We start from the raw sequence: 11,788 nt of genomic DNA, 5'->3' as shown, positions 1-11,788 counted from the left end.
TCTGGGAACTGGTCAAACATCCAGATCCTCGCAAGCACAATATCATCGGCACAAAGTGGATCTACCGCAACAAGCAAGATGAAAATAGCCTTGTGGTGAGGAATAAGGTTTTGAAGATCCAAAGAATCCTGACAAAGTCTTCAGACTTAACAAGGCCCTCTATGGCCTCAAGCAGGCCCCACGGGCTTGGTATGATACTTTGAAGGAATTCCTCATGACGAAAGGCTTCAAACCCGGTTCACTCGACCCTACCCTTTTCATTAAATCTTATGATGGTGAATTGTTTGTGTGCCAAATATATGTTGATGATATTATCTTTGGTTGTACTGACCAACGTTATAGTGATGAATTTGCCTATATGATGAGTGAAGAATATCAAATGTCTATGATGGGAGAGTTGAAATTCTTCTTAGTTCTTCAAATTCGTCAACAACGCAATGGCATATTCATATCTCAGGAGAAATACCTCAAGGATGTACTGAGGAAATTCGGCATGCAAGATTGCAAAGGCGTCAAAATTCCTATGCCCACAAATGGCCATCTGTGCACTGATGAAAATGGTATTGACTTCGATCATAAGGTATACCGCTCCATGATAGGTTCTTTATTGTACTTATGTGAATCTAGGCCAGATATAATGCTTAGTGTTTGCATGTGTGCCCGATTTCAAGCTACACCGAAGGAATCACACCATAAGGCTATGAAGCATATTCTTCGATATCTAGCTCACACACCAACACTTGGATTATGGTACCCCAAGGGCTCGGCTTTTGATCTCATTGGATATTCTGACTCTGACTATGCTGGTGATCGTGTGGACCGCAAGTCAACATCTGGTACATGTCATTTCCTCGGACGATCTTTGGTCTGTTGGTCCTCGAAGAAACAGAACTGCGTATCACTATCTACTGCTGAAGCTGAGTACATTGCCGCTGGTTCTTGCTGTGCCCAATTGCTATGGATGAAGCAAACTCTCAAGGACTATGGCGTCAACATGAAGAATGTGCCTCTCTTCTGTGACAATGAGAGTGCCATCAAGATTGCTCACAACCCAGTTCAGCACTCGAAGACAAAGCACATTCAGATTCGTCATCATTTTCTTCGTGATCATGTGTTGAAGGGCGACATTTCTATTGAGCATGTGAAGACTGAAGAACAGCTAGCCGATATCTTCACAAAGCCCTTGGATGAGAAGAGATTTAGCAAGTTGCGGTGTGAGCTAAATATCCTAGAATCTTCGAATGTTCTTTGAAAAGGACACTCATCCTAACACTTATGCAAAATTGATGACTTAGATGTGCAACACATGAAGAAACGTTTTTCTTCAATCAATGAAGAATAACACTCTTAGTGTGAAGAAATTAATGAAGAATTTGATTCTCAGAACCTTACAATAATTGTACGCGGTGTCTGAAATCATCATTCTTATACGGTGGGTCACTCCACCACCAAAAGTTGAAATTCCTCAGATTATTCATATTCTTCAACTTTGCATAGTCTTCACTATTTCCGTCGTTTTTCTTCATTGGCTATATATATATATATATATATATATATATATATATATATGAGTTTATGTCCTCTACAACATTCACTTATTGCTATTTCTTTAAGTTGGTTTTCTGCTAAGTGAATGTGATCGGACCCTTCCCCTCTATGCTATACTCAACCCAATCTGTTCACAAATTCTTCATGTGCGTTCTATCTGAAACTCATTCAAAATCTTCACTGTGTCCTTGTCAGCTAAAGAAATTGCGAAAGGAACTTTAAAACCTATCTTATCGAAATTTTCGGCTTTGCCGCTCAAACCGTTCCGCATCCCACGATATACTTATCCACTCACCCACGATCTAACACGATCTCCACCTCTCACTACGTGGGTGACACATGTCATGCAAATGAGAAGGGTCAGGGGCACGTTCGTCCAATTTCTTCGGGCAAGCAGTTTTTCACCGTGGCTATAAATACCCCTCCTTCCCTTCCTCACTTCTTTTACTCCACTCGATCTCTCTCCTGCTCGAGCTTCTCAAACCATAGCGCCGCCGCTACTTCATCGCCGCCGGTGAGGAAGAGCTTCACTGCCTCGACCTCGTCGCCGACGTACTCGCGCCGACCGCGGAAATCTTCACTTCGCCGCCGCTATAGCCGTCTTCCTCCGCCAAGTTAGGGCGTAGAAGATCTGCATAGACGAACTTCACATCTCCTCACTCCAGTTCGTCGTGTTCTTCGTCCAGGGTAATTAAAAGTTACTTTTACTACCCTCGTTGATTCGAATGATTATCTTCAAAATCTTCAAAGGTGTTTTTCTTCATAGATTCACACACTAAACACCTCACAGGTCATCTGTTCTTGATTCGTTTCTCTAAGCCATTTTTTCTTCAAGATTCCTCAAATGTGTGGATTTTTAATCTACACATCTCTGGAACCTAAGACAAAGAACGCTTAGTGAAATTCTTCAAGACTCATCTGGTCAAATTCCTCTAACTTGTTCTTTTTACAAAACCTTCTGAGAACGCATATGACCTCTCCAAATTCCTCGCAACTATACTCTGTTCACAGGTACACATGTCAGCTGCTGAATCACTAGGTTCTCATCAACTTAAATCATTTGCAGCGTTCCTTGAAGAAAAGTTGCATACTTCTTCAGAGAATTCAATTGTTCAAATTTCTCAACTGAAGAAAATGGCTGATGCTAAAAAGCCACAGAAGGGAGGAAAGAGGCCTGAGGTAAATACAACGTTTGAGATCCTTGATGAAATATATGCTAGATACTGCACACCTACTGAGGAAACCAAGAATGAGCGCAAAGTGCGCATTCAGAAGATAGAGAGATGGGCAAGAGAGTGGAGGGAATACAGATATGTCACTCCTAAGTACATGAAGAAATTCGCACTCAATCATCCATGCCCAAGACCTCCATTGGCACCTGGCCAAATCACTGACCCCACCAGCCTCAAGCGCGGTGAGGACTATCCTGATGAATGGGCCAAGCGCCAAGCCAAGTTGGCTAAGCAAGCCAGAGAAGCAGTGAGGAAATTCAATGAAGACTCTGCTGCTACTGTTGCCTCTGCTGAGGCCTCTGATGTCAAGCCAAAGAAGGTTATGTCAAAGAAGCCTGCGCGCAAGCCAAGTGCTTCACCAACAATGCCCTCAAGGCCAAGTTCCTCAGCAATGCCCTCAAGGCCAAGTTCCTCAGCAATGCCCTCACAGCCAGAATCCTCAAAGCCCTCACGGCCAATTCCTCATGCTGCTCTTGTTCCTCCAAAGTCCTCAGCTCCTCTGCCAAAGCCCTCAGCTGTTCCGACTAAATCCTCAGCACCTGTGCATCTCGCCTCGTGCCAAAGGACTGCAGGCATCTCCATTGCCTCAGGTGTCTCAGCTAGTTCCTCAGCTGCACCAAGTTCCTCAGCTGGCCCCTCACTGCTGAAGACAAAGGCCACTGCTGGACGAGGTCCTCTCCCAAGTCCTCAAAAGAAACAAGTCGCTTTCCAAGTACCGTCTGAAGAAGACGAAGTTGATGATGCTGAACTTGTAGAAATCATTAGAGACAGGCAAGTCAGGGTTGCTAGAGCCAAAGGATCAGAGGTGCCACTGCTTTTGGATCCCAAGTTGATCCTCGACTACATTGATGTCTGGCACAAGGACCCCAACACTCCCTTGCCTGACTTCAAGCTGACTCCTGGCCAGAGTCACATGCTAACCCACTTCATTCAAGAAGAAAAGTGGAAATTTGAGAAGGCCAGGCAGATCAAGAAAGCGCAGTACAAGAAAGAGCGCTATCTGAAGAAAAATGTTGTCTCTATGACAACTGAAGAACTTGTCACTATTCAGACTGAGATTAAGAAACTCAGTGATGACTTTGACGCATATCGTGTTGATTGGCTTGGAGCCAAGGTTCGTTTTGTGAAACTTGCGGATAACTTCACTTCCAATGTTGCAGCCCCAACACAACAGGAAATTCCTTAGGCTGAAGCATCTGCTCAGCCTACTGAAGAAAATGCCAGCACCGCTGATGACAATTAGGCTGCTGAAGAAAATGTGAGTTCCAGGGCTGATGACTGCATTCCAGCCACTGAAGAAATTGCCAGGGCACCCACTAGTGGTCCGCATGAAGAAACTGAAGAACTCAGCGCAACTACATTAGTTGTGCCTGAAGAAAATCAACCAGATTCCTCAGCTGCTCCTGCACCAACTTCAACTCCAATCCTTCCATCTGCATCGGATGTGAAGAAGACTAAGGCTGCAGAGCGTGCTGCAGTGAAGAAAAGGAAAACATCAGCTGCTTCAAATTCTTCAGCTCTGAAGAAAATGAAGCCTATGACAAGTTCATTTGCAAATCCGATTGATGCTGTTCCCATCTCAACCAGGCCATCAAAGGACCTTGTTCCTTTTGATGAAGAATATGTGATCCCCAGCAGATCTGATGAAGAAACTCCTTCTGCTACTTCGTCTGAACCGTTGGATGAAGAAATTGAAGTGGATGCGATCCCTTCAACACCTATCATCTCCTCGCCTATACCTCAGTTCACAGCTGAAGAGGCTGGCGTTGAAGAAATGGAAGATGAAGATGTGGACATTGGCTGCTCCACACCCGTAATCAGTGATGAATTCTGGGAAAGTCAGCATCCAAACTCACCAATGTTCACCCCTCTACAGCAAATTCCTCAGTCCCCCACACAAACTGTACATATGGGCTCTGAAAAAACTCATCCCACTGCATCTGTCCATGAGGAAATTCCAGCCACTAGTGCTGAAGAAACTGATGCTGCTGAACAACCAACGACGCAGACTGTCACTGAGGAGGCACCAGAAATTCCTCAGCCTGAAGAACCTGCGATTGAGATTCCTGAGGTCGTGATGCAACTCACTGACACTCCTCTGCCGAAGCCAAAGGACCCATTCTCACGCAAGCAAAAGTTCAAGGCTGATGATTTCTTCGGCGAGCACGTATTCTTCGAAGATTACAACCCATATAACTCTGCTCGCATTAGGAAGAGGCGTTTCTGGACTGCTAGTCAAGCCAATTTCTATTCCTCAGTGCTGTTCAACAAGGAGAAGATCTTCTACCATGAGCATATTCCTCACGTGGATATGGAATCTCTGCCGTGCTTCGCACCAGTCCTCAGTGTTCTTCACGATGCTGGACTGCTAAACTTTTGCTCTGACATCTGCGATTGGAATGAAGAACTGATTCTTCAATTCTATGCAACGCTGCACATCACTGGAGATGCTGAAGATGTGAATTCTGGGTGTTGGACTGGATGTCTGAAAACACTCACTACACTGCACCAGCCTCTGAATTGCTTCGTGCTCTACCACTCAGTCCTCCCCTTGAAGAAGCTCGCTGCATCTACAGTGAACCTGAGCTCACACATCATTACATGCAGGTGCTGATGAAACCTTTGAAGCCAGGTCAGGCACCAAGAACCAAATTCCTCGTGAAGGAATTGCTGTACGTGCCCAGAACTGTCTATCGTATTCTTACGAGGACAATCAGTCCTATCAAAGGCCACGACTCATCTGATGAGGAAATTGTTGGCATCATGAAGAATCTGGTATTCAACATCGTTCATGGCATTCCTGTCAATTATCACGATTTCTTCATGAGGACTATGGCCAATGTTGCACTGTCTCCGTTTGAGCTGAAGCCTTATGCACCTTGGATTATGAGATTCCTCAGGACAAGGTCTTCACTCAACTACAAAGCTGATTTCCAGAATCACCTCAGCTACTTGCCCCCAATTGAAGTCCTCAAGCAGACATATTCCTCAGTTGATGGAAAGGGCAAGGCACCAGCTGTAATAGATGAAGGCATTCGTCCATTGGATGGTCAGTTTCGCAAAGCTGCATCTTATTCCACCAATGATGACTCTGCCACACATGACTCTGCCAATGCACCCAAGTCCACTCCTCAAGCCACTGCTCCGCGCGTGATGACTGACCGTGAACTTCTGCTTAGTCTTCACCAGAAGGTGGATCGAAATCACAAATGGGTTAAGCGTCAGTTTGGTTCACTTCTTCACAACATGACTGCCACACACAATGCAGTGAAGAAAAACCACTACTACCTCCATCAAGTCTTCGGTCGCACCTGGGCAATCCTGTCACATCTGTATGGTGAAGAAGATCTGAAGAACATGGGTCTCAAAGAAGATTTTGACTGGTCTGCACCTCCACCGAAGAAATTCAAGAAGGTCAAGGTTCCTTCTCTGGTGGCCAGCTCATATTCTTCATCGCGTGACACTAATAAAAATGAAGACTTGGACGACACTGCAGCAGGCCCTACTACAATAAACGATCCCAACAACGCCGGCGCTCCTTCATCAACTTGACATTCTTCAGGGGTGTTAGTCCTCATATTCGTTCCTTTTGGTCATTTGATGACAAAGGGGGAGAATTTTGAGTTAGTCTTCAAGCGGGTCTTTCTATATGGGCGTTTTTTTATTAAGTTACAACTCTCGTTCTTCTGCGAGTTTATTGGATCGAGTTGTAAACTTAAACCCGATGGTGCTCTGATACTCTTGATATATTTTTTTTGCATGTTTATTCCTCATTAATATTATTGCATGCATGCTGAATTACATCAGTCACCATATTTCATCATGCATTTCAAATTCTTCACTGTTATATATCAAATGCGTGTATGAATTACAAGATATAAGGGGAGATCTCCATGATTCAACTCTTCAACTATGCATTGCTTCAAAAGCAAATTCCTCACTATGCACATCTTCAGGGGGAGTTCTTCTATATCTTGCAATCAAATTCCTCAATATTAGTAGTTACACTTCATATGTTTATCCCCGTTGAAAACTTAACCTATATTGTCATCAATCACCAAAAAGGGAGAGATTGTAAGTGCATCTAATGCCCCATAGTGATTTTGGTGTATTGAAGACTTATAGGTTAAGGGACTAATGTCTTTATGAGTGTACACAGGTCTATAAGTCTATGAGGAGTTTGATATTTACATAGAAAATCGACCCCTAAAAATGAAGTTCTTCGTCTGAAGACTTTGGTATTCTGAAGACTTTCTGAAGACTTTGAAAGTGAAGAAAATGGTGTGACCTTGAAGACTTGGTATTCATTTGAGGAACATAAAGCGTGAAGACTTTTTTTTCATAGTTTCATTTTCTCTTTCTTGAGTCATAGGAAACATCGTACTGTTAAAGGGGGTCGAGGAAATACTAAGGAAAATTTTCCATATGATGCTCAACTCAAAATCCTACACCTACCAATCCCTTCGAGTGAAGCCATTGGAAATCTCATACAGTCCAATCATATTCTTCAGTGATAGAGACGAAGTTCTTCTGGTCTCTGAGGAATTTGTTCTGACTAAGGAGTTAGGAATTCGCTAGTGCGGATTTCCTACACAGTGAGGAACATGATAGCCCTGAGGATTTTGCTACTCAAAATTCCGACCGTTGTTGTGCTATGCGCCAGCTGTCCCAAAATATCTATCTACCTAACGGTCATATCATTGAAGGGCATTTATGTCTTATCATGTCGGGTTGCTCCCTAGGCTATAAATAGCCGCCCCCTACAACCACTAGCTGGTTGGCTGCTCTGAGAGAAACTGACACTTGTCATTTGAGAGCAACCCATCCTCCAAGGACTTTGAGCGAAAATCATCAAGTGAGGAAAAACCAAAAACCCAAAACCCAAACACCTACAAACCCCAAGTGATTGAGCATCACTGAAGAGATTGATCCTGCGTGGATCCGACGTTTGTTACCTTTGAAGACTGTGCTTCTTCCAGACGGTTAGGCGTCATGGTCTAGAGCATCCAAGAGAAATTGTGGATAGCCGAGTGACCAAGTTTGTGAAGGTTTGGAAGTCACCTGAAGACTTACCATGAGTGATTGGACGAGGTCTGTGTGACCTTAGTTCAAGGAGAATACGGTGAGGACTGGGTGTCCTGAGCTACGTGTTCAGGACTGGGTTGTAACGCCCCGAGACCGATCTGCCAGGTGTCCTCCAGTTATTCGATATTGTTGCATTGTCATTGCTTGCGTGTCATGCATTGCATATCATGCCATCATGTGCATTTCTTTTGCATACATGTTCGTCTCATGCATCCGAGCATTTTCCCCGTTGTCCGTTTTGCAATCCGGCGCTCCTATGTCACCCGGTGTCCCTTTCTACCTTTTTTCGTGTGTGGGTGTTAAACGTTTTCGGATTGGACCGAGACTTGCCATGCGGCCTTGGTTTAGTACCGGTAGACCGCCTGTCAAGTTTCGTACCATTTGAACTTCGTTTGATACTCCAACGATTAACCGAGGGACCGAAAAGGCCTCGTTTGTGTTGCAGCCCAACACCCATCCAAAGTGGCCCAAAACCCACCAAAACCCCTTTTATCATCTAGAGCGTTCGATCACGATCGCGTGGCCGAAAACCACACCTCATTTGGACTCTCCTAACTCCCTCTACCTATAAATATGCCCTCCCCGTCCATTTTCGTGGACGAAACCCTAATTTTCCTCTCTCCTCGCGCCGCCGGACACGTTCGACCTACGCAGCGCCGCTGCCCGCAGCCATTCAGGGCGCACCACGTGGCACCCCGGCGACCGCCGCCGCCGCGGCCCGCCAGGCCCATAGCGGGCCCGCGCGAGCCCACAGCCGTCGCCGCCTACCTCCCGCGCTCGAGGCGCCTGCCTCCGCCAGCCGTCGTCGCCGTCTGGCGACCTCGACGGCCCCGCCGCCTCGCTGCGCCCACCGGCCGCCGCCTCCGTCCTACTCCTCCACCGGCGCCGGCCCGCCTCCCCTCGCCGGCGCCGCAGCTTCGCCCCGCCGACGTCCTTCGTCGCCTGCCGCCCTCGGCCGCCGTGCCTCCCCGCCGTCTCGCCGCTGCGCTCGCCGCCGACCGTGCCCCGCTAGTGCTGCCCCGGCCATGCCAACCGCCATCTCCGGCGAGCTCGAGGCGATCCTTGTTTTGCGCGCCGCCTGCTACAGTACCGGATCCAAATCGGGAGGTTGACTTTTTCCCCGTAACCCTAGATTTTTTTTTTGCAATCTTCATCATGCATAACTCTGCATCCGCAGCTCCGATTCGCGTGTGTAGCATATCAAAATGTTCGTCTTGACGAGTACATCATTTCATCTCATTGCATCATTTTCATTTGAGCTCATCTTGATGCCCGAAATGCTGTTGGAAGAGGGCTATGTGAGTAATTTGGCAGATCTGTTTCAGCAAATGGCATTTTGTCATTTTTGCCATGATTAATGTGTGCATGCTATGATGTTGAGCCCTACATGTGTTTTGTTATATGCCATGCCATCTTTACAGAGGTTCTTGCCATGTATTTTTGTGATACTTGTGGTGACTAGCACAAGCTTGCAAAGTAGCGTAATCGGTAATGCTGATTTCAGGGATTTAGAATTTCACTAAGTCCTTGTCCTGATTTTGTCGTTATGCCATATGTTCATGTTGTTTCCTTGTGATCCGTGCCTCTTTTGAGGATGATCAGTAAGGAGGTTTTGTTAATATTGTGGTGCTCTATCCATCCATGTCTTTGTTTGTATTTATGGAGCACCCTAGTTTGAGTCAATCAAGCTCTACTTTTGCTATATCGTGAATCCTGGCAGATTGTTGACTTGTTAGCGATTTTGCCGATGATGTTGCTATTGATCCGTGCATGCTATGTTGTTGTTCTTGCCATGTCTAGCTTCTATGCCATGTATTCTTGAGGGGTGTATGCTTAGTTTGTCATGCCATGCTCTGTAGTGAGTGCATTGAGTTCGTAAACATGCGTACTCATTAACTGTTTTACATGCTCCAGTTTTTCACTAAGTCTGAGATCTGTTTATGTTTTTGCTATGTTCACATGCTTGCAATTGTATTTTTTAATCCCTTTTGGCTCAAGGTCACTAAGGGACTTTTGTTAAGTGCTTTGAGTAGCTTCATGCCATGCCTTGCTTTGCCATGTTAAGTTCCTGTAGCATGTAGTTTTTATGCTCCAAAGTGTGCTTCCTGATAATAAATTCCAGACTTGTGTTAATTTCACTAAGTCTGAAACCTGTTATCATTTGCTCTTTTGCCATGCTTGTAGGAACCTGTTAATGGATAAATTGGCCGTAGCTCAGTGTTCGTATTTTGTCAAGCATCATAAGTGGATCCCTGCCATGTATTTTGTTGTCATATTTGAGTGTTGTAGCATATTTATCTTGATGCATTTAGATGGCTACTTGCTGTTTATCGCAGACCGGTGCCATATTTGTTTTGCTTGCCATTTCCAAACCGTGCATCCGATTCCGGTGATCTTTATATCGATTTCAACCGAAATCACCTCACCTTTCCAATGGCACTTTTAGAATTCCAAGTTGAGGCCAGGTTCAATCATTCCTTGTCAAATCTTGCATATGCATCACATATCGCATCCCACATAGCATACCATGTTCGTATCATGTTGTTTGAGCATTGCACGTGGTTGATTGTGTTCCTTTTGCTTGTTTGTCTTGTTTGGGTAGAGCCGGGAGACAAGTTCGCTAATGAGCAGCCTGTTGAGTTTGCTTACGAGGATCAAGTCAACTCTGACAACTTTGCAGGCAAGATGACCATACCCTCGAAATCACTTCTATCTTTGCTTGCTAATTGCTCGCTCTTTTGCTATGCCTATGCTGCGATACCTACCACTTGCTTATCATGCCTCCCATATTGTTGAACCAAGCCTCTAACCCACCTTGTCCTAGCAAACCGTTGTTTGGCTATGTTACCGCTTTGCTCAGCCCCTCTTATAGCGTTGTTAGTTGCAGGTGAAGATTGAAGTTTGTTCCTTATTGGAACATGGAGATGTTGTTCCTTGTTGGAACATGGATATTTGTTGGGATATCACAATATCTCTTATTTAATTAATGCATCTATACACTTGGTAAAGGGTGGAAGGCTCGGCCTTATGCCTGGTGTTTTGTTCCACTCTTGCCGCCCTAGTTTCCGTCATATCGGTGTTATGTTCCCGGATTTTGCGTTCCTTACGCAGTTGGGTTATAATGGGAACCCCTTAACAGTTCGCCTTGAATAAAACTCCTCCAGCAAGGCCCAACATTGGTTTTACCATTCGCCACTTAGCCTTTTTTCCCTTGGGTTCTGCGGACTCAAGGGTCATCTTTATTTAAACCCCCGGGCCAGTGCTCCTCTGAGTGTTGGTCCAACCTGTCAGCTGCCGGTGGCCACCAGGGGCAACTCTGGGCTGGCCTACCGGAACCTTGGACAATCCGGTGTGCCCTGAGAAAAAGATATATGCAGCTCCTATCGGGATTTGTCGGCACATTCGGGTGGCTTTGCTGGTCTTGTTTTACCATTGTTGAAATGTTTTGTAACCGGGATTCCGAGTCTGATCGGGTCTTCCTACTAGAAGGAATATCCTTCGTTGACCATGAGAGCTTGTGATGGGCTAAGTTGGGACACCCCTGCAGGGATTTGAACTTTCGAAAGCCGTGCCCGCGGTTATGGGCAGATGGGAATTTGTTAAAGTCCGGTTGTAGAAAACCTGAAGTTGACCTTAATTAAAATACATCAACCGCGTGTGTAACCGTGATGGTCTCTTTCCGGCGGAGTCCGGGAAGTGAACACGATGTTGGAGTAATGCTTGACGTAGGTTATTCTAGGATCACTTCTTGATCATAGTTGTTCGACCGTGCTTTTGCCTTCTCTTCTCGCTCTCTTTTGCGAATAGGTTAGCCAACATATATGCTAGTCGCTTGCTGCAGCTCCACCTCATACCTTTACTTTACCCATAAGCTTAAATAGTCTTGATCGCGAGGATGTGAGATTGCTGAGTACCCGTGGCTC

Source organism: Triticum aestivum, chromosome 6A (genome assembly GCF_018294505.1).
Source record: "Triticum aestivum cultivar Chinese Spring chromosome 6A, IWGSC CS RefSeq v2.1, whole genome shotgun sequence".
Classification (NCBI taxonomy): Eukaryota; Viridiplantae; Streptophyta; class Magnoliopsida; order Poales; family Poaceae; genus Triticum; species Triticum aestivum.
Note: the sequence above shows the minus strand (reverse complement) of the source record.